This window comes from Pteropus vampyrus, unplaced genomic scaffold (genome assembly GCF_000151845.1).
Source record: "Pteropus vampyrus isolate Shadow unplaced genomic scaffold, Pvam_2.0 Scaffold185, whole genome shotgun sequence".
Taxonomy (NCBI): domain Eukaryota; kingdom Metazoa; phylum Chordata; class Mammalia; order Chiroptera; family Pteropodidae; genus Pteropus; species Pteropus vampyrus.
In genome coordinates this window covers 2,987,902-3,009,613 of record NW_011888966.1, presented here as the reverse complement: position 1 = coordinate 3,009,613, position 21,712 = coordinate 2,987,902, and the positions used below count along the sequence as shown (strand labels likewise).

The following is a 21,712-nucleotide window of genomic DNA, read 5'->3' as shown; positions in this document are numbered from 1 at the left end:
CCAACCCAAGAAATTAACTCCTCACCAGACTGACAAATAGCCATTGCATCTGGCTTAACATCATCATAAATCTATGCCCCTCCATAATTGCTCTTTTTAATGAACCTGTGTGGTTTGAGATCACAGTCAGTACTGTTAACAATTCTTTACCTAGTACAGTGACTGTTACATAATACCCACTCATTTGTTGAAGGAAAGATGATGGCTGGAAAGATGGATAATCATAATTATAACCATAATCATGGTAGTAGACGTTATCAATATTCCCAAAATACTGATGAGTGATATATCATCCACAGCAGCAGCATTCACTGTTTACATATAACTAGTACTATGAAGTTAATATTTAGATATTCATATGCAAAAAACCTCAACCAATACTTTATATCTCATACAAAATTTACTCTAAATGGATCATAGACCTAAATGTTAAACTTTTTTAAAACTATAAAACTTATAGAAGGAAATACAGGAAGAAATCTCTGTGACATAGATAAGGCAAAGATTTTTTAGATACAATACCAAAAGCATGATCTATGAAAGAAAAATCAATGAATTGGCCTTTATAAAAATTCAAAACTTCTACTTTACAAAGGAATGTTCAGAGAATGAAAAGATAAACCACAACTGAGAGAAAATATTAGCAGAACACATATCTGACAAAGGACTTGAATCCAGAACATATTAAAGAATTCTCAAAGCGAGATACTAAGCAAATTAATTACTCGATTTAAAAAAAACAAAAAACCAAAAAAAAAACGGGCAAAAGATTTTAGAAGATACTCCACCAAATATATACTGATGGCAAATATGCATATGAAAAGATGCTCCACACGATTAGTTATTATAGAAATTCAAATTAAGGGTAGAATGAGAAAAGACCTATTTAAATGGCTACACTTTAAAAGACTGGCCATACCAAGTGCAGTGAGGAAGCGGAGAAAGTGTACTCCTCGTGCACTGCAGATAGGAATGTAAAAAATGTTAAAGTCACTTTGGAAACGCTTGGCAGTCTCTTATAAACATACATCGATCATATGACCTGCAATCGCGCACCTAGATATTTACCCAAAAGAAATAACTTCCATGTACCTAAAAATTTATCCACAGATATTTATAGTAGCTTCATTCATAGTAGCTCCATACACACTGTAAACAACACGAATGTCCTACAGCTAGTGAATGGATAAACCATTTGTGGCCTATCTGTACGATGAAATACTATTCAGCAATAAAAAGGAAAGAATACTGCAAAACGTATATATGACAACGTGGAGTAACTTCATGAATTATGCTAAAAGACAGACAGAGACTCGAAAGACTACATACTGATACTGCACGATTCCATTTAAATGACAGTTTGGCAATGATGAAATTATTAGAACCGAAAATAGATCAGTGGTTGTCAGGTTAGGTGTGGGTACAGGGGTGGATTGGAAAGCGGAAACGTGTGACGGAACTGCTTTGTATCTTGACTGTGGTGGTAGTTACATGACTGAATGAACGTGCCAAAGCTCAAAGAACTATATGCGAAAGGAGCAGCATCTATGGTAGGGAGAGTTTAACAGTAAATATATGTCACATTCTAAGAAAGTCCACAAAAACATATAGCTAGAAACATCTTTCAAATCTTCAAAAATAATCATTGCTAACACTTGTTGAGTCCTTACTACGTGATGGGCACCGCGTTAAGGGCTTCTGTAGTTTATTTCATTTAATCTCACAACTTTCTGAGGTAGGAACTACTGTGACCCCCCCATTTGCAGATAAGGAAAAGGAGGGTCACAGAGCTTAAGTATCTTTGCTCTGATTTCAGGTCATGCATCTCCAGATGCTGCATTCTGACCCATCATCCTACACAGCATCCCACTGATAATGGCAGGAAACTGGACCGGAAGCCAGTATCCCATCTCAACCTTGGTTTGCCACCGACACACTGAGTGAACGTAAACAAGTACTTAATATCTGTGCTTTCTTATTTTAGAAATCTAAGGCACTGATAAAATGATTTCTCAGTTTCCACTTAATCCGAGTTTATAAATCTATGATTAGCTTTGCTACTTGCTGCCTGAGAAGACTGACCTTTCTGATTCATTCAGGCTATTTGCCCACCTGCTGTCCTATTGGGTCTGGGTGTATCAAATTCCACTATGAGCTCTTTATTCCTTAAGATGTAGGCATAGTGGCTTGAGAATAGGACCTCACATATGACACATAGCCCTTTGAGTCTGGGAGTAGGTGCAGGGGTTGTTCAATTTGCTCGCAGTCCAGCATATGAGACCGAGAAGGGAAACCAAGTGACCCAGGGTGTTGGGTTATGTGTTAAGTGAAGCAGTGACTTACAGTGGTAGGCAAGAGTGTGGGCTCTAGAGACAGAGAGAGCTGGGTTTAAAGCTTCTCCTTATCCTCAGTTTCCTCATCTACAAAATGGGACAATAACAAGATGTTTGGAGCTGCTTTCTGCCTGAGGCATGCATATGAGGCATATAGTGGAGCCCTGTATGATGCAATGATTAGTCTTGCTCGCAACTGTTATTCTATTATTAAGAAACTGGACAAGTTGGACAGTCCTCTGGAATCAAAGAGGAAAGGAGGAAACAGATGTTCAGAGAAGATAAGTTGCTCAAGGTCAAATAGCTAATAGATCGTGGTGATCACATCATAAGGTATATAAATGTCGAGTCACTATGTTGTACACTTGAAACTGATATAATATTGTAGGTCACTATACTTTAATTTAAAAAAGAAAAGAAAAGAAAAAAGAATACTTCACAAAGCAGTGTAGCACTTGAATGGCAGATTTGACTAAATGCTTTAATAGCCATGAAATTCTGTATGTCTCCGACCTGGTAAAATAAGCTGTGTCCTTCACATTTCTTTGAGACGCCCCTCCCATCACCAGCTATAACTAGAAGTTGGCAAGAACCGCAAACCCTCCTCTCCTGTGATTTGGGGAAAGGGTTCCTCTATAAGACTGATCTCTCCATCTTTCTTTAGGACACAGATTGTTCCCACAGGAAATATGACTGCCCAGAAATGATGCTGTATTTGGCACTGTCCTCACCAGCCTACTATCTTCTGTTCCTCACCAGAGTCATCTCTGGCACTTGCTGGAATTCCATTTTATGTGGCTTTTTCTTCTTTTTATTTGCTCCCTCTCAAAGTAGTTATGTAATTAACAATGCTTGAAGTCAATATATGACTCAACGACAGTGGTTCCCAAACAGGGATGATCTGTCCCTCCACTCCCCCACCCCCAGGGGACATTTGGCAATGTCTAGAAATACTTTTAATTGTCACAGCTGGGGAGAGGGAGTTGCTGTCATCTAGTAAGTAGAGGCTTAGGGTGCTCCCGAAACTCCTACACCACACAGGACAGCCTTCGACAAAGAATTTTCTGGCCCAAAATAACAATGATGCCAAGATTGAGAATCTCCGCTTTGTGATGATAAAAGCACTTACATATCTCTTTGCCCATTTGATTCTTATCACACCCTTGGGATGAAAGCAGGTCAGTGTCCACATTCATCCTCTACCAGATAAGAGCGGCACAAAGCCAGAAAACTTTAAAGTAGTAAATAAGTGTATTTTCTTAAGTAATCACATAATATTAGCTTGAGAAAGATCCTTAGAGATTATTTAACATAATTCTGTCATTTTATAGATGGGAAAAAAATATAGGCACATGCCACAAAGTAGATGCGTTTGTGGAGTAGAGTATTCTAGAAACGATTTCCTTTCTGTTCGTCCATAAATTGGACTATTGGCCACTGTGCTGGAGAAAAATATTTGAAACCTCAGTTGTCTGTAAGGGTATTTATATGGGAAAGATACAGCGAGAGCTATACAGAAACAAACTCAGGCATCAGATACTGGGGGATTTAGAGAGTTGGAAAGAACAAAAACGGTCCAAAAGAGAAAGTAAGTTAGGTAAAAATAAGAGTTCTAGAAGGTGAGGTGAGGACAAAAAGAAGCAGGAAAAGAGAAAGAGAAAGAAAAAAAAAAGGGGGAAATTATACATTTTTTGTGTGTTTTGGGATTCCTGTGTGTATTAAAGTCTCCTGAATAACAAGAAAAGAGAAACTGTCATGCAAACTAAACTTAAGCTGTAATTTAAAGAACCTTCATCATTATTTTCTACCAAAAAAAATAACCTGTACTTATTATTTTTAAAATGCGTATGGAAAATACAACATAGAGCATGAGTTTTTTTCCTAGTCTCCCTCTCCCCTGAGATAAACACTATTAGCAGCTAATTTTCTAAGTCTCTTTTCTAATTTACATTCTATATTATAAACTATTAACCCTTTTTTTTTTACAAAAGTGATATCTATACAAAATAGTGTCTTGATTTTTCATTTGAAATGAATAATGGGCATATTACGTATAATACATATAATCACATTAATATAGAGAGAGGTACCACTTTCTCCTTCCTGTCTACACAGTATTCTATTATTTGGATATATCATCATTCATTCATGATAAATATGTATTTTCATTCTTATGTGACTACTTCCAGATAATAACTCCTACAAGTGGAGTTGCTGTGGACCTCTATGGAATCACAGTGTAGGAAACGTACATTTAAAATGTGACAGTCCCACAGCCCCTTGAAGCAGCACCTGAATCCTCCCGCTGGAAATACGCCCTCACCCTCAGAGCGATTCCACCTCTGGTTGGCACGTCTCCCAATCTTCTTTCTCCTCGGTGGCAGCTCCGCGTCTGAGTTAACGTCCAGTGTTCTCCTGCAACAGGAAGGTTGGGTGAGAGGAAAACGAGTGTGAAGTGAAGATTCCAAAGTTTCATTAGCTGCTTTCAGATCTCTCCTTTTTTCTGCTGATCTCACCTAAACGGGCCCTGCCAAATATGCATCTTGGCAGGCTTGCCAACCAGTGAAAAATGAACCAAGAAGGACAGCTAATTAGGAGATCAAACAACTCATAGATAGAACTGAGTAACTAAGACCTTCTGGAGATGTTTCACTGCTCCAAATATCCTAAATAAATCATGGGCCTTCTAGGGATGGTTCTTTGTACTTTGTCCTGAAATTCAAAGCAAAGTCACAGTATTCTCTCTTAAAATGAAAGCTCTGAACTGAAACCCCAGTAAAAATCAGGCCTAAGATAAGAGATCATCCATCTCCAAGTGCTTACCCTGGAGAGATGGGCCCTACTTAGGTCAGAAAAGCTGTTCCCTGAAACTCCAAGCCCCCGAAGTGCTTTAGCGAATAAAAGCCTAGTTCAAATACCTTGGCAAACACCACACACTCTGTTCCCCTCTTAAGTATTCACAAAGCGTGAGTCTCTGAAGAGGCTTCAAGAAACCCCCTGGGCCAAGAAACTCGTTTAACATATTAATAGCCCAAGTTACTCCTTTGGGAACAAGGCCAGCTGCCAAGTTTTGCCTCCATTCTTCCTGCCCCACCCTCTAGAGACTGCTCAAGAAATGGTTACTGTGTAGGAATCACATAAAGCCAGTTTACAGGTAGTAAAGCAAGATACTGAGATTCAAGATGATAATTATAGCAGGTGTGTCAATAACAAATGTTAAGTCAACATTCAAAAACTATTTACTTAGTACCTATTAGGGGTCCAGCAGTAGGAATATAATAACATGCAACAAGGTTCCTATTCTCAGGTCTAATCTTCACACCTGCCACTCCACTCTCACCCCCACCAAAATATCCTCAGTGGTTCAGAGAGCTGGGAAGCCACTCTACTGAGGAAAGAATATAACTACTATTATTCCTGAAAAGGGTTCTCCTGTGCTCCGAGTTAGGAGTAGAGAGAAGGTTGAACGGAAAGATAAGGTTAGCTCTACTGACATTTCAATGCAAACAAGACACAGAAGCTGTGAGCACTTTGCCAGATTCTCCTTATCTATAAAATTATATGAACACACAAACCTTGAAAGCCCAGTTGTTTGCATTTTATTGTCACAACAACCAGAACTATAATGTATATGTTTCTGAAATGAATCCTAGAGCCTTGGTGAATGTGTGGAGGTTGAATTCATCGTATCTGCCTCTGGGAGTTGGAGTACAAAACTAAGAATTGAGACAAATTCTTAATGGTATGTGTATAGAAAGGAATGAGCTCTCATATGTTATCAGTGGGGGTGTAACTCATATATTATTAGTACGATCTCTTTAAAGAGCAACGCCAATATCTATCAAATTTTAAATACACATACCATTTGAACCATTAATTAATTTAACAAATATTTATTGAATACTATTGGAGATGCTGGTGACCACAGCAGTAAGGAAAACAAGGCTTCCTTCCTCATGGTGCTTACATTCTATTGGGAGAAAGACACGCAACAAACAAATAAGTGAACATACCATATTTCCGGTGATAATAAATGGTGCAGAGAAAAATAAATCAGGTGAAAGGGAAGGTAGAATGCTAAGATGGGATGTGGGTATGCAGGAAAGGCCGCTCCGATCAAGTAAAAACTAAATGGAATGAGGGAGTGAGCTGTGTGGACACCTGGGGAAGAGTGTCCCAAGCACAGGGACAGTATACACTCTGAGGTCGGATGCACTTGGCATCTTAATGAACAGAAATGAAGCCAGTGTGGCCGGCGCAAAGTGAGATAACTCAGAGAGGCGGCGGGGCCCAAAGCATGCAGGAGTCATAAATCAGATTACACAGGGCCTCCAGGTCAGACCAAAATGATCTTACGCCTTACAACCATAATTTTATTCCAAGGAGGTGGGAAGCCACTGGGAAGGTCAGAGCAGAGTGCATAATGTACATTTTAGAGAACTCCTGCAGCCTCTTGTGTGGAGAATAGATTGTAGGGAAGCAATGCAGAGGAGAGAGATGGGTTAGGAGCCGCTGCAATAATCCAGTAAAAATAGGATTGCAGTTTGGACCACAGTGGCAGCCATGGAATGGGAAGAATTGATCGGAGGTGGGACAGGATTTACTGATGAGATTCTCTGATAGTCTGGATGTGAAAGAAAGAGGTAGCAAGGATGACTACAAGGTTTTTGGCCTGAGCCTCTGGAAGGCTAGAATGTCATTTACTAAAATGAGGAAAGCTTCAAAGAAACCGAGGGGTTGATCTAGGCAAATTAGGAGTTCGGTTCAAGAACTTGTTGACTTTAAGAAGCATTTTAGACATTCAAATGACGATATTAAGTGGGCAAAGGAATATACAGAACTGGAATCAGGGCAGAGGTCAGGCTAGGAGCATATATTTTAGAGCTGTCCTTGTAAGGTAGTTAAGACTACAAAACCAAGCAAGATCTTTTAGAGAGTAGGTCTAGAGAGAACAGAAAAAAGGGCCATATTTTAGGAATTTATTCTACCTGTACATTCACAAATACATTGTGCAAAAGATTGAAAGCGGTGAAAATTCACTGATAAAGAACTGGAGAATTAATTATAGCACCACCTTACAATGGAATATTATTCTGTAGTCTTTTAAAAAATGAAGCCACCTCTGCTAATATCATTCCTAAAGGTGAAAAACTGAATGGTTTTCCCTAAAATCAGGAACAAGGCAAGGATGTCTACTCTCACCACTCTTATTCAATACAGTGCAGGAAGTTGTAGCTATTTCAATAAGGCGAGAAAAAGAAATAAAAGTTATACAAATTTGAAAAAAAAAGAAAGAAAATTATGCCTATTTGCATATGACCTGATTCTCTAATGTAGAAAATCCTAGGAAATATATTAAAAATAGTTCTAGAATTTTTCAGCAATAAATGAGTTCCTCAAGCTTGCAGAATGTAAAATCAAAACACACACACAAAAATTACATCTCTACATGCTAACAGTGTATCTATGGAAAGCAAAATAAAAAACACAATACCACTGTATTATATCAATCATTTCACAATGTACACATATATTAAATCATCACTTGTACATCTAAAAATAAATCATGTTGTACAACCTAAATACATACAATTTTTGTCAAGCATACCTCAATAAAGCTGGAAAAAACACAGTGCCATTTATAATCATTGCTAAAAAAACTCTTAGATATAAACATGCAGAGTATCTGTCTACTGAAAATTACACAACACTAATGAAATAAAGACCTAAGTGAATAGAGAACATAGTAAATATTCAACATAGTAAAGATGTCACTACTTCTCCCCGAATCTATCTACGGGAGTAATGTAATTACTATCAAAACCCCAGCAAGGATTCTGTATACAGAGACAAGCTTATTCTCAAATTCATGAGAAAGTCACAGTCCCTAGGATAGCTAAAGCAATCTTGACAAAGAACAAGTGGAAAGAATCAACCTGATTTAATGACTTATTATATTTTAGTATCATCAAGACAGTGAGGCACTGGTGGATGGAGAGACACAGATCAATGGAACGTAAGAGAAAATATATAAATATGCCCACACAAATATGTGCAATTAATTTTTGATAAAAGTACAAAAGCAATTCGCCAGAAGAATGATATGACTCCCTAACTAGTGATATTGGAGTAATTTGACACCAATAGGCAAAAAAAAGGAAACTTAATCTAAACCTCATATCTTATACAAAAATTAACTTGAAATGGATTATAGACTTCAATGTAAAATATAAAACTATAAAATTTTTAGGGGAAAAAAAAGGAGAAAATCTGAGATCTAGGGCTAGGCAAAGAGTTCTTAGATTTGACTACAAAAGCACAATTCATAAAAGGAAATATTGATAAGTTGGATCTCATCAAATTTAAAAACTCTTCCTCTGTGAAAATTTATGGGAGGAAGATAAAAAGACGAGCTAGAGACTGGGAGAAAATATTTGCAAGCCACATATCCCAAAAAGGACAGGTATCTAAAAAATATTTTAGAACCCTCAAAACTCAACAGTAAAAATAAAATAAAACAATCCAACCAGAAAAAGAGCAAAGGACATAAACAGGTATTTCAGTGAAGAGAATATAAGAATGACAAAAGCACATGAAAAGATATTCAACATCATTAGCCAACAGGAAAATGCAAATTAAAATCATAATGAGATATCATTATTCACCAAACAGAATGACTAAAAAAAACCGGTGCTATCACCAAATGCTGACATAGATGCAGGAGAACCAGATCACTCCCACATTGCTGGTAGGAATGTAAAATGGCACAGCCACTGTGGAAAAGTTTGGCAATTTCTTATAAAACATGCAATGACCATAAAAACCGGCATTTGCACACTTGGACATTTATTACAAACTTGAAAACTCATGTTCACATAAAAAAAAATCTGTTTATAAATATTCATAGCAGCTTTATTCATTAAAAAAAGAAATAACCCAAATGTCCTTCCATTGATAAATGGTGAAACAAACTGTGCTATATATTAATAATGCTCAGCAAGAAAAAGCCAGTCCCAAAATGTAACATACGGTGTGATTCTATTTTTTAATGAAAATTATTTACAAATGGAGGACAGATTAGTGAATGTCAGGAGTCAGGGACAGGGAGGAAGTACGAGGAAGGTAGATGTGATTATAAGGGTCCTTGTGGTGATGGAAATGTTTAGTATCTTGACTGTGGTAATGGATACAGAAATCCACAAGTGACATAATTGCATAGAACTAAAACCCACACACTCTTCCTAACATGCAAATGAATACAACAAGTAAAACAGGTAATCTGAATAAGATCGGTAGGTTCCATCAATGTCAATATCATGGGTATAAGATTGTACTAAAAGTTTTACGAAATGCTGCCATTAATGAAGACTGAATAAAGAGTATACAAGATTTCTCTGTATTATTTCTCACAACTACAATTATCTCATTAACATTTTTCATTAAAAAAAAAAAAGATTGTTAAAACAAACCATAAAATACAAAAAAAAAATAGAGAGAGACCATTCTTTTTATATTGTTAAGGAAGCTATCGGATATTTATCCGATTGAATTTATCCATGAAATATTAAGTAAAAATGCAAGATACATAAGAAACACCCGCCATTGTAAGGAAATGGAGAACTAGCAATAGTGGTTGCCTTTGGGGAGGGAACCAGAGAGCAGGATGAGAGAGGAAACACATTTCACCTTTTGAATTTTGAGCCATGGGCATGTATCACTCATGCTCCCAAATAAATAATTAATTAATTTTTAAATAAAAATATGTTGTTCCTGAATGAAAATTGGTAAGCCTGAACAATAAAATAATAACACAGAGTAATCAATCAACCACACATATTTTAACTGTCCCCTAAGAGAGACAAGGGCTATGAGTCAGAATGATGTGCAAAAGGCATTATAAATATCAAGTCAGGGAGAAATGATTTACAAACAGGGAGAGGTAACTAACATCACATGCCAGCTATTCTAAGTGCCAACTGAATGGTCCAAGCAGGAGGGCTATGGAAAGTTAGTAATGGTAGAGATTTTGGAGTTGGGAAAGAAGAAACGTTATCTACGACAGGTGGAATGACTCTGACCTTGAAGTTTAGAAAGAATTTGAACAGGTAAAGAGTGGACTAGTTTAACGATGTCTAGGTGAGTTAATAACAGAAGTGATATATTTCCTTATTTCATTATGCTCTAGAGATTACCAAACATGTTCAAATTATTAGAGGGCTAACAAAAGCCCCTGCAATGGGTATTAACCTTATACACATGTGCAAACTGAAGACGAGAAAAATTAAATAAAGTTCCCAATGTCCCAGATCTCATAAACTGAAGAGAACAGAAGAGAATCAGGGGTCCTAACTGCTACAGATTCACTCATTCCATTCACGAGTGAGACAATAAATCTTCAGATGGCCAATACAGTAAAGATGCATGGGGCTGTACATCCAGTTCAGTCAAAAGCAGCTTTACCACCAGAGAGGAACATTTACATCCAGAAAATAGACAATTGTCAAATCTTTTATTTGGTTTTAGATGGATCAGTAAAGAGGAAGGATGAAAACTAAGTTCTACTAAACCCTCAGCATGTGCTGGCCATTGTGCTGAGTGTTTTTCACAAATCTGCTTATTTTATCCTCTCCATAACTTGTGATTTAAATATATTTAATCCTGATCTTGCACAAAAGGTACTTGGGAATCATGGCAATAAATAACATGACCCAGGTCAAAAGCTATTACCTGACAGAGTTAGAATGTAAACCCAGACCGGTCTGCTTCTGCACGCAATGATCTTTCCACATTGCTGGGTGTCATGTTTTGCTGAGATTACCATAATAGGCTATTTTCAGAAAAAGAAGAAAAAAAAGAAAAAGTTTGACCAGGAATTTTAAGAATGATTATAAAAATTGTAATTATTATTATTTCACATATTTAATATTTCTATTTCTTTTTTTTTATCTTTATGACCACTTTAGAGATAAAAGAAATAAGTCTGTTAAGTTCTATTCATTAATCAGAATCTGCTTTGTCCTCACCTACTTGCAGATATGTAAATATCAGAACTGGAAGAATCCTAAGGTATAAACCATCTTGTCTAATCTGGTCATTTTATAAATGAGGAAACAGAGACCTAGAGAAATTGAGGAACTTCCTCAGGGTCTCATAGCTGATTAAAGATATGGGACTAGTGTTCTTGCCCCTGGTTTTAAACTCTACTAAAGAAACTACTGCTAGCAAGATACAATAGTAAATCAAATCAAACCCTACAACATACAGACTCCATAGACTAGGCCATTAAGGAAGCCAAAAAAAAGAAAAGAAAAGATGGAGCAAGAAGTATTTAAACAGTAACTTCAACAATAATTGGACTTTACAGATCACAACAGACAAAAATCAATCTTCATTCACCATCTAAAACTGAATCAGATATCTCAAAGGGACACAGATAAACACACAGCACCATCTATGAAAACAAACTCCAAAAAATCAATTCCATTTGATGCATTTGCATCCTGGGAAATATATTATCCTACTGAGATGGTGACTTTGATTTTGATTTGTTTTGAATAAGACTTTTAAAAGTGGTCATCAGCCAGACTGAGACATAAAACCATGCAACCTTATAGCCAGCAGAAAATGCAGACTTTATTTAACCCATTCCTTCATTTTGTAAATAAACTAGGACTCAGAACAGAACAAGGACTCAGAATAGAACAAATTGATCATTCCCAAATTGATCGTTTTCTATTGAGATCAGGAGTAACAGTCAGGTTGACCAATGCTCGGTCAATAAAAACATGGACTTTGGAGGCAACAAACCTGTGTTCCAGTCCTGGCCCCATCACTCTATCTGCCTGACTGTAGCAGACACACTTGTTGGCTAACATACAACTATTGCTAACCCCATCTCCCTTGCCGGCCTCAGAGAAAAGCAAATACTCATTTCCCCAGCATCCCTTGCAGCTAGTGGTAGTCATGTGACATAACTCTGGCCAATGAGATCTAAGAGAATATAAGCCAGGGGCTTCTGGGAAGATATTTATTTTTCATGATTAAAGAAACACACAGGGCTAGTGCTGTCCCCATCCCCTTGCTTCTTCCTGAACTTGCTGCCTGAACCAAGCACTTCAAGTCATAATCATCTTATGGCCAGGGAAATACAAGCATAAAAAGAAAATCCAATGCACTAAAGATGGCAGAGCAGAATGTTAAAAAGAACTTGGGTCTTAATGGCATCACTGAAGTGGAGTCAGTAGCAACAATATCACAATTCTTGCTTGAGGGGAAAAAAATAACCTCATTTGTTTAAACCAAAATTAGTTGGGTTTTCTATTCATTGCAACCAAAGATAATTGATATAGTTACCTTGGACAATTAGTCTCTCTAAGTCTCAACTGTCATATCCATAAAATGAAGAATACTTATCATCCTGTCACATCATTAATTCAGTATATACTAATTATGTAATAGATACTGTTCCAGGAGTTGGGGATATAGCAGTAAATAAAAGGTTCCTTTGACTATGAAAAAGACTTTCTAATCTTGAAAGGCAGAAAATAAACAAATAAACAAATAAACATAAGAGTGTACTTTAAGACTAAAGTTAAAAATGCATGTGAAGGACCTCCCACAGTGCTTGGCACAGAGTAGGCTCAATAAATAGCAACTGCTACTGTTATCATTCCCATTGGCATTCAATAAATACTGCTTCAATTCTTATGACTTGCCTAAACCCGCATATACATGAGTTATTTTAGCCTTCCCATAATGTTATAAGGAATCCCTGTACTCTGATCTGATAATTTAACTTTTTCTTCTCAAGCTGGGAACATTCTCTTTTAGATCTTGAGGCTCTAAATTTCACATGTCTTTAGAATTTTCCAATACCACGACTTGTTCTAAACAATCAAAACAGAAAAGCTAAAATGGCTAGAAAGGAGGAAGGAAGTTGGAGAGGAGTGGGGATTTGCTACAGGCGGATGCCCTGTCTGTAACTAAAAACCTGGCAAGGCTTTCCCTGAGCAATTAACCCACATGACTGCATGTCAACCGTCATTTCTCTCAGGAGATTGACAGAGACTGGACAATAGAATCCAAGGTGCCTTTGTTTTTCAGATGTCATTTCAAAAAAGAAAAAAAAAAGTGCTATCATGAGTGGGAATTACAAGATAATGATATAGAGAGTTAGGTTTTGAAATACCTTGGAAATACCATTGGATAAACCCAGGTTTTAGTCCTGGATCCAACAATGATTTTGTGTGAATCTAAGGAATTCCTTCCCGTCTTGGGCCCCAGTTTTCCCATCAGTACAATGATGGAGCTGGACTGGACCAGGTCTAAGAGACCTTTCAGTTCTGACAACCTGTCATTCTGTTCCTCAAATCATCTGCTCTGGTGATACTCCCTCCTCCCAGCAGCAGTGGAACAGGGTGCCTCTCTCAGCATATTTGCTGATGCCCAGCCGACAAGGGAAAAAAATGCTGACGGACGCCCTGGCTGCCTCCGTGTTGTTAAACACCTACTTACAGCTCTAATCGGCTGGTTTTCACGCCCAGGAGATGGGGATTGATTGCTGACATTGACCTGGCAAGGAGACGATCCTGCAATCACCAGCCAGAGCGACTTAGGTATGCAGGCTGGGAATTTGGCAAGTGGTGCCACGGAGTGGGGACAGTGCATGACAAATAAGAACGGGAGGTGGTTCTGTGCAGTGGTTAAGAACATGGGTTGCACAGTCAGGCAGATCTGGATTTCGTTCTTTTCTCTGTCACTTTCTAGCTGTGTGAACTTTGACATGTTACTTCACATCTCTGAATACGTTTCTCCACAGCAGTGGGCCCTGCCGCCCTGTCCGAGGGAGTGAATCTTGATGGGTGTCAATGGCATAGTCGTCTTTTCTGCTTGCCAATGATTGTGTAAATGGGCCCATGACCCAATCTTGGCCATTGAGACCTGAGAAAAATTTTCCCGGGTAACTTCTGGGAAGTTTTGTTTGCTAAGAAAATAAATAAGCAAAAGAGGCACCTGCAAGCCTCTTGGTCATTAAGGTTATTATGTTAATTTAGGCCATCCTGCGGACCATGAAGAAAGACCTTGCTGACAGAATGAGTACGGCAGAGCAAAAAGGTAGAAGAAACCTGGGTCTGTGATGATGTCACTGAGCCACCAAATTCTTCACAGCCCTGGAGCCACCCTATTCCCAGACCATGTGCTTTTGCTAGATAAAAAAAAATAAATCCCTATTCTTTAAACTATTTTTACTGGGTTTTCTGTTCATTGTAGCCAAAGGTCTTTTAACTGAGATTGCAGTCATAATAATTGTTTTTGTTATCATTGCTAAAATCTACTAGCCGGAGTAGCACAAAAAGCAAAAATTCAGTTAGAAGAACTGGGCTCCAATCCTAGTAACTCCATTCAACATCCTGCACCTCCATTTCCTTACTATTAAAATACAGATATACCTGTGAAAACGAGGATCTGAAAAGTCATAAAAGCTATATAAACTTAGGAGCATATAGTGCTCGCTCTGCCACTGGTAGTTTCTGATATGTAAGAAAAAGCACAGTAACTGAGAGTCAGCAGAGTTGGTTCCTCATCGTGACTCTGACACAAATTTCCTTGGTGTTGCTAGACAGGTCCCTTTCCTTCTCTATATCTTACTTCCTCTATCTGTAAAATTAGGGTCTTAGACTGGTATAAATCCAAGGTCATTCTGAGAATTGATTTTCTGTGAGTCAAAATGATGTCTTTTTCTTTCACAGACAGCAAAAAAGAAAAAGAATTGTTGGCAGAGACGACAACAAATTTGGTGGAAGAGCCATGGGAGCCGCCTATGAGCGCCACGTGCTGGCTCAGTGACAATGAATCAAATTAGCCACCAAACACAGACTGCCCCTAACGCGTGCAGGATCCTACCTCACTCTACCCACAGCATGCGGCTGCCTACTGCATCCTACCGTCACCCCTAGCTATCCTGTTGGACAATTTCCCCAGCATCTCTACCAACAAAGAAAACACTGCCTACAACTTCTAGTGTTTCCTCATGAAGAGACAGTTATTTAAAACACAAGGACGCTAAAAGCAAGGATTTCCCAAAATGAAATTATTTTGGCTTGATCCAGGAATTGTTTAAGAAAACAGACTGAAACTCTCATCCAAATCAACCCAAAAGAACTTCAAAAATATGCACTCCAGACACAACACCAGATGGGATGAAAGTCGGTGCTATTTTACCCATTTTCCAAGTGAACAAAGCAAGTTTGCCTTGTGCTACTGCATGTTGACTGAGAACTTCCCCTTCTGCATAGCATGTGGCCCTTTTAAAAGCCCTCTTATGTGACTCTCCCAACAGTACTATAAGGAAAGAAGGCAAAGGGGGTGGCAATATGACATGATAGTTACCACTTAAGCTTTCAAATAAATAATATCTGAAGGCATAGCTCTGCTCTGTTCATCCTTTTTCTGTCTCCTTCAGAATGTACGTACTACACACCTTGTATGTGCCAGGAATTGTGCCAGGCTTCAACCTCTCTCTCCAACACACATACACACACACCCTCCCAATTAATCCCAGAGCCTCGACTGTGTGTCCAAGTGGTGGGATAGGTCCCTCCCCAGGCCAAAAGGATGCATTGGGCTGTTCAACACTAGTCATTGTAATTCCTTCCATTCCTCTTTGTTTGTTATGGGTCTCTCAACAAGCGGGTGTTCTGAGGGTCTTGAAGACGATGCAAACATTTGATGATTTGTTAAAAGCTCTCATGGCTAAAGCTTATTATAGCAAAAAGGCACACAATAGGATCAACGAGGAGAAAAGACACAAGGTGGAATCTGGAGACATTCATGCACAGGCTTTGTTACAATATTTCCGTCTGGTGAGGGGACACAGTGGGCTCCCTTTGCCCCAATAAAAAGTGCAGTAACATGTGTGTCATGTTTCTGCTTAGGGAAGCCCATTTGAACTCCGCATTGAAGGCTTTTACTTGGGGCTGGTCACATCAGCACCCTCTGCTCAGCATTTACCCAAATTCCAGACTCTCAGAAGGAATGCAGGTGCTCAATATCGATTGCTTTGTACAAATAGTGTAGGAGCCATAAACCATCCTTATGAATTAGGGAATGAATCAAATATCAAGTTCCAGATGCCAGCCCAGGGCCAAGCTTGTAAGCAGGTTCTTCCAAAGGTAGCCGCCTCTGGCCCACAACGTGAACTCTTTTCTGCATAACACACAGCTCAGTTCTGATCGATGAGTCATAAAGAGAAGTCTGCTGGAGACTTTCTGTAAAAATAATAGATCTGCATAAAGAAAAAAAAACAAGGTTTTTTCTTTATCCTTTTACTTCCTGCTTATTGGGATGTTGAATAAAGAGACAGTATCTGCAGCTCAGGGTTCAATCTTGCATCAGTGAGGTGACAAGCATGAGGATGGCCATACAGTATGCTGAGTATGGCGTAAGAGAGAAAAATGCCTGAGTCTTGAAAGTACCGCCCAGCAACCGAACTAACGCTAACAGCCACCTACCCCCACGTTTTGTTTCGTGAGGGAAACAAGCCCCCACAGGTTTAAGCCACTGGCAGTAAATAGCCACCACGCTGTCACTTGCAGCCAGATCCACTCCTAACTGAGACGACAGTCAAACAAAAACAGCCAAAGCTCTTTTTTTTTAATGAAGCTTCCAATCTAGTGGGAGACACAGAAGACCAAGTAATGACCCTAGTGAGAATATAATCGCAAACGGAGACAAGTCCTCCGAAGAAAAGGAATTTTGTTACATAAGAACTTATGAAAAGGAAACTGACTTAAGCTGATTACAAAGAAGGAAGAAAGTACCCATGGGAATTTTTGTTAAAGTTATTGATTTCCACATAATAAATCGGCCCAAAACTTAACAGCTTAAAACAATCATTTTATTTGGGTCATGATTTTGTGAGTTAGATATTCCGGAAAGGCTTAGCTGGAAATTCTTTCCGGGGGTCTCTAATGGGGTTTGAGTCACAAATCAACTGTGGCTGCAGTCATCTGAAGGTCTGACTCACACGGCTAGCAGGTGATGCTGGTTGTCAGTTGAAGACTCAACTGGCTACTGACCGGAGCACCTATGCATGGCCTCTCCAAGATAGGGTCTAGGGAAAGTAAGGGTTCTTGTGAGGTGGCTCAGGGCTCTAAGCACAGCTGTTCTAACCAACAAGGTGGAAATTTTGTGACATCTTATGACCCAACCTCAGAAGTTACGTAGCATCACTTCCACCGAACCCTTGGTCAAAGCAGTCCTAAAACGGCCCGGATCCATGAGTGGGGATACAGACCCCTCCTCTCATAGGAAGGCTGTCAAAGAAATTATGGGCTTATCAGGAGATGAATGTTCAACCAGTATCTGGAGAAGGAGTAGGAGGTATCAACCAAGCAGAAAGGAAGGGGGACATTTCATCGACAGAGAAGAGCCTGTACAAAGAAAGGCCCAGTGGTGGAGGATACAGAGAAGGCTAGTGTGGCTGGAGCACAGAAAGGAGCCTGTGGGGGATGGGGAAGGGGGAGGGTTTGAAGGGCATGCACACTGGGCCTTGTACCCTGTGGTAAGGATGAGGATCCTCATCCTGTGTGACCTTGAATAAGTCACTTAACCCTAGTGTCACTCTCTTTATCTGTTAAATATCTATTAGATATTGACCATAACTACCTTATAAATGCCACGAGGTTTAGTGAGATAATAGTTGTATAGTAAGTGCTCAATAAATGGTAGCGGTGGCTATTATTGCAACTATTTTCATCATAGTTTTCTTATATTACTAGATAGGGCATCCACTTTGCAGATAATAGGAAACTGAGGCCCAGAGAGTTTAAGTGGCTCAGAATAGTCAAAAAAAACCAAGGGCTTGAGCAGGGATTGAAACCCAAGCCTCTTAGCCCCTTGTCACGTAGTCATTCTTCCTCCCCACCCCCAATTGTGATGTATCAGGGGAAACAAGAGAGGCTGAGGTGAGGGCTGGTGAAGGAGAAGGACTTAAAAGCTGAACGATGCATCCAGAAATTGACACCACCTTCCATATTTCCGGATAACATCTGCTAGAAGCAGCCGTGGTTTTAAGAATTCCATTAGCAAACTGAGGCCCGTCTCTGTTGCAAGCTAAAGGACCAGAGAGTCTTGTCTACATGTAAGTGACACAGGAAATGATGTAACAAAGGGCAAGTGCATTGACTTTGCCACCAAAGAGAATCCCAGTTCCACACTTACTTGCTCTGTAACCTGGAGCAAGTCACTAAATCCCATTAGGCCTCAGTTACCTTATCTCGAAAATGAGAATGGCATCTACTCCACTGGGTTATTTTGAGAAGGAGAGAGAAAACATATGTGAAACACTTGGAGGCCCAACGGTACCAAATAAATGTCTCCTTTCCCACTCGGGTCTAACCCTCAAAACATTGAAACAACACGGATTCATTAAACTCGATGTTATCATCACCGAGGGCAATACAAAGCTGAATCAGACACTGACTGGTCTCTGTGCTGGTCTATAAAAGTACCTAGCAGCTTTCAGACTCAGAATCTTTCCTTCCACTGTTTCTTCTGCCCAGAATCTCAGTTCTTGCCTAGACTGCTCTTCAGGTCATTCAGGTCTCTACGCAAGTAAGGAGGTGGTGAGGAAAGGCTTTGTGAGCTAGGATTTGGTGATATAGAGAACAAGGCAGAGAGCATGTCAAGTGAAAAGAACAGCATGAATTAAAGCACAAAGCAGGAAGAGCAGGAATCCTATCTGGGAACATGGTTCAGACTATGTTAAGAGGGAAACATGGAAAGGTACAATGGATATGGGACATTAACACTAGTGAGGCCTGGAATATCATTCTAAAAATTAATGAGTACTAATACAATAGGACCCAAGGCTCTGATCGATTTATTACTCCAACAATCCATCAACTGACTGATTTATCTATTTATCCATTTATATCCACACCTTCTCCCTTCTCTCTCCCATCCCGCACCACCTGTGTGCCTGTGCTCTCTCACACACACACTCACAAAGGGCCACCTGCCCAGTCGTTCTCCTGTAAACCTAGGGGCTCCCCTGCAGCCAGGAGCTGAGGCTTAGAAGCACGTTACTGACAGAAATCAGAGCTGGCAGACAAGTTGTGGAAACGTAACGGAGGGGGCCGCAGGGTTGAGTGGATGAGATGCCGAATGGGTTGACTCGGAGATAAAGGAATAAGGGGAGAAGGAGGAAGTAGAGAAGGGGGAAAGTAAGAAAGACTGGAAAAGAAGAAGGTAGGGACAAAGAAGGGAAGAAGGGGGAGAGAGGGAGGGAGAGAGGAAGAGGGGTGGGGGACAGGGACGGGCGAAGAAGGGGGAGGAGGAGAGAAGCGGAGAGGAGTGAGGAGGAAGAAACTGGAAGAAGCTCTAAAATCCCCACTTTCCCTGGGGTGAGAGAATGGCTGCCAAAGTCAGTTCTTTCTGAGTCATGCTTGTGGGTAGACAGAGCAGACAAAGCCTTGTGAGCTAAGACTCAGGGACCCACCCCTGAAGCCCATAAATATCTCTCCACTGGTTAGGTAAAATTCCTCAGTTAGGAATGCAGGCATTCTTAGCAGTCCAGGGTTAAAATGCAAATAGCTTTAGGAGGAAACCAACATTAAGCCATTATCAACTGTTAGCATTTCTACAGGGATTAGAATCATAGAACAACTAGAGGTTTTAGCAACAAGAAGGGATTCTTAGAGATTAGTTTGAGATAATTGACTAACACCTGAGACATCAGAACAATATGCTCAGGGAAGAAAAGTACAGCCCATGCTGTGGATCTGTCTCATCCATCTACCTTCATCTCCTCCTTTTCTCTAAAATGTATTCATTCATTCATTCATTCATTCATTCATTCATTCATTCTACAGCTCTATAATAAGTCCTGTTCTAGGCATTTGATACAGGGTAACCAAGCAGGGAAGGGCTTGACAAACTAGTGGGAAAGTTAGACAGTTATAAAGAAACTCTTTTAAACTTTGATTCCTCATCCTTGATCTTTGTGTACACATTCCTGTGGTACATGAGTAACCATAACCCACACTATTCCCCTTTTTGGAGCACCTACTGCATTGTAAAATGTCTCCTACAGTTTAGTTCCCAATTGTGCTTTAATTTTCTGTGTGCTTGTTCTGCTTTCTCATCCAGACTGTAAGCTCCTGGAGAGCAGAGAGATTGTCATGCCCTCTGAATCCCTTATAAAGCCAAGCCCTGGGACGAAGCACACAATACGAATTCAAGGACTTGACAATCTCTATGACTCTCAGCTGTTTTTTCTCACCACTAATCTCCTGGCATTTGGTAGGTACTCTATGGACATTTTTTGAATAAATAAATACTACTTGACTGATATGCAGAGAAGACATTCCTGGTAGGGTATCTTGGGGAAATGGGCAGGGCACACTACACGGATGGATGGCATTTGTACACTAGACATTTGAGGCTGGTACCAGGCCAAGGAAGAGCAGATACTAAATGGGAAGAGGAGGGCAGAGACAAATTCTGACCTTATAATTTTTTTAAGGCTTATTTCCCATGTCTGAGGTGGGCTAAAGTACCTTCTAACTTGGCACTCAGTGATTGAAGAATTGATTATTCAATTGACCTGACTTATTGACTGATTCTACTGCAACCCTCGACATATGCTGAGAACCTTCTAAATGCCAGGCACTCTGCTAGACTCTTGAGAGGACAGAATTTTGATAGGAATTAAAGTCATAAAGTCATAAAATCTGTATTTGAGCAGATTCTATGAAACCACTGTGTTATGATTCTGAAGGTCTCTTCTCTGACTGTCCAGAGGGGACAGGAAGCGGATGAATATCTACAGTTATGAATAGCAATGACCTTCAATCCTTTTGTCAGACTGGAAATAGCCACTGTCGCAGGGTGAGAGAGAAGAGCTCTTGGTGAAGTGGTTAGATGGGGCTTCCCAGTCTCCCTAGCGCCCTGGGCCTGCCTGGCCAGTTCCGTCATGCCTCCGTGTCTCATTTATTCTACGACTGGATCTGAAATACCCTTTATCTGGCAGGCTCTGCAAGCAGACATCTTGGATTCCATTCCTGGATCCTCCTCTATTGACTGATGAAGTGAACTTGGATAACTTACTGAATAACAGTGTCTCAGTTTTCTCGCATATAAAGTGGGGATAATAACAGTACCTATATCTGAGAATTACTCTGAGGATTAAATACGTTGGTGTATGAAAACGCTTAACTATTTCTGGCACATGGTACATATCTGGTAACTCTGTGCTGCACAGGTAATTTGTGCTGGAAGGTATACCTTACCAGAACTACTGTCTAGTGAGGGAGGCAAGCAATGACAATGCAGAGGGAGAACTGCTGTGCTGGGGTAAAGTAGAAGGCAAGAAGAGA

The 21,712-nt window shown here is 39.7% G+C and overlaps 1 long non-coding RNA gene across 1 annotated transcript in view; it reads right to left on the bottom strand.

The window, feature by feature from the left end:
* Positions 1-4,655: 4,655 nt before the first annotated feature.
* LOC111746365 overlaps positions 4,656-21,712 on the bottom strand; it is a 129,172-nt gene continuing 112,115 nt past the window's right edge. Inside the window, exon 3 of the long non-coding RNA XR_002783068.1 lies at positions 4,656-4,748. This is a non-coding gene — a long non-coding RNA (uncharacterized LOC111746365). The remainder of the gene's footprint in view (positions 4,749-21,712) is intronic.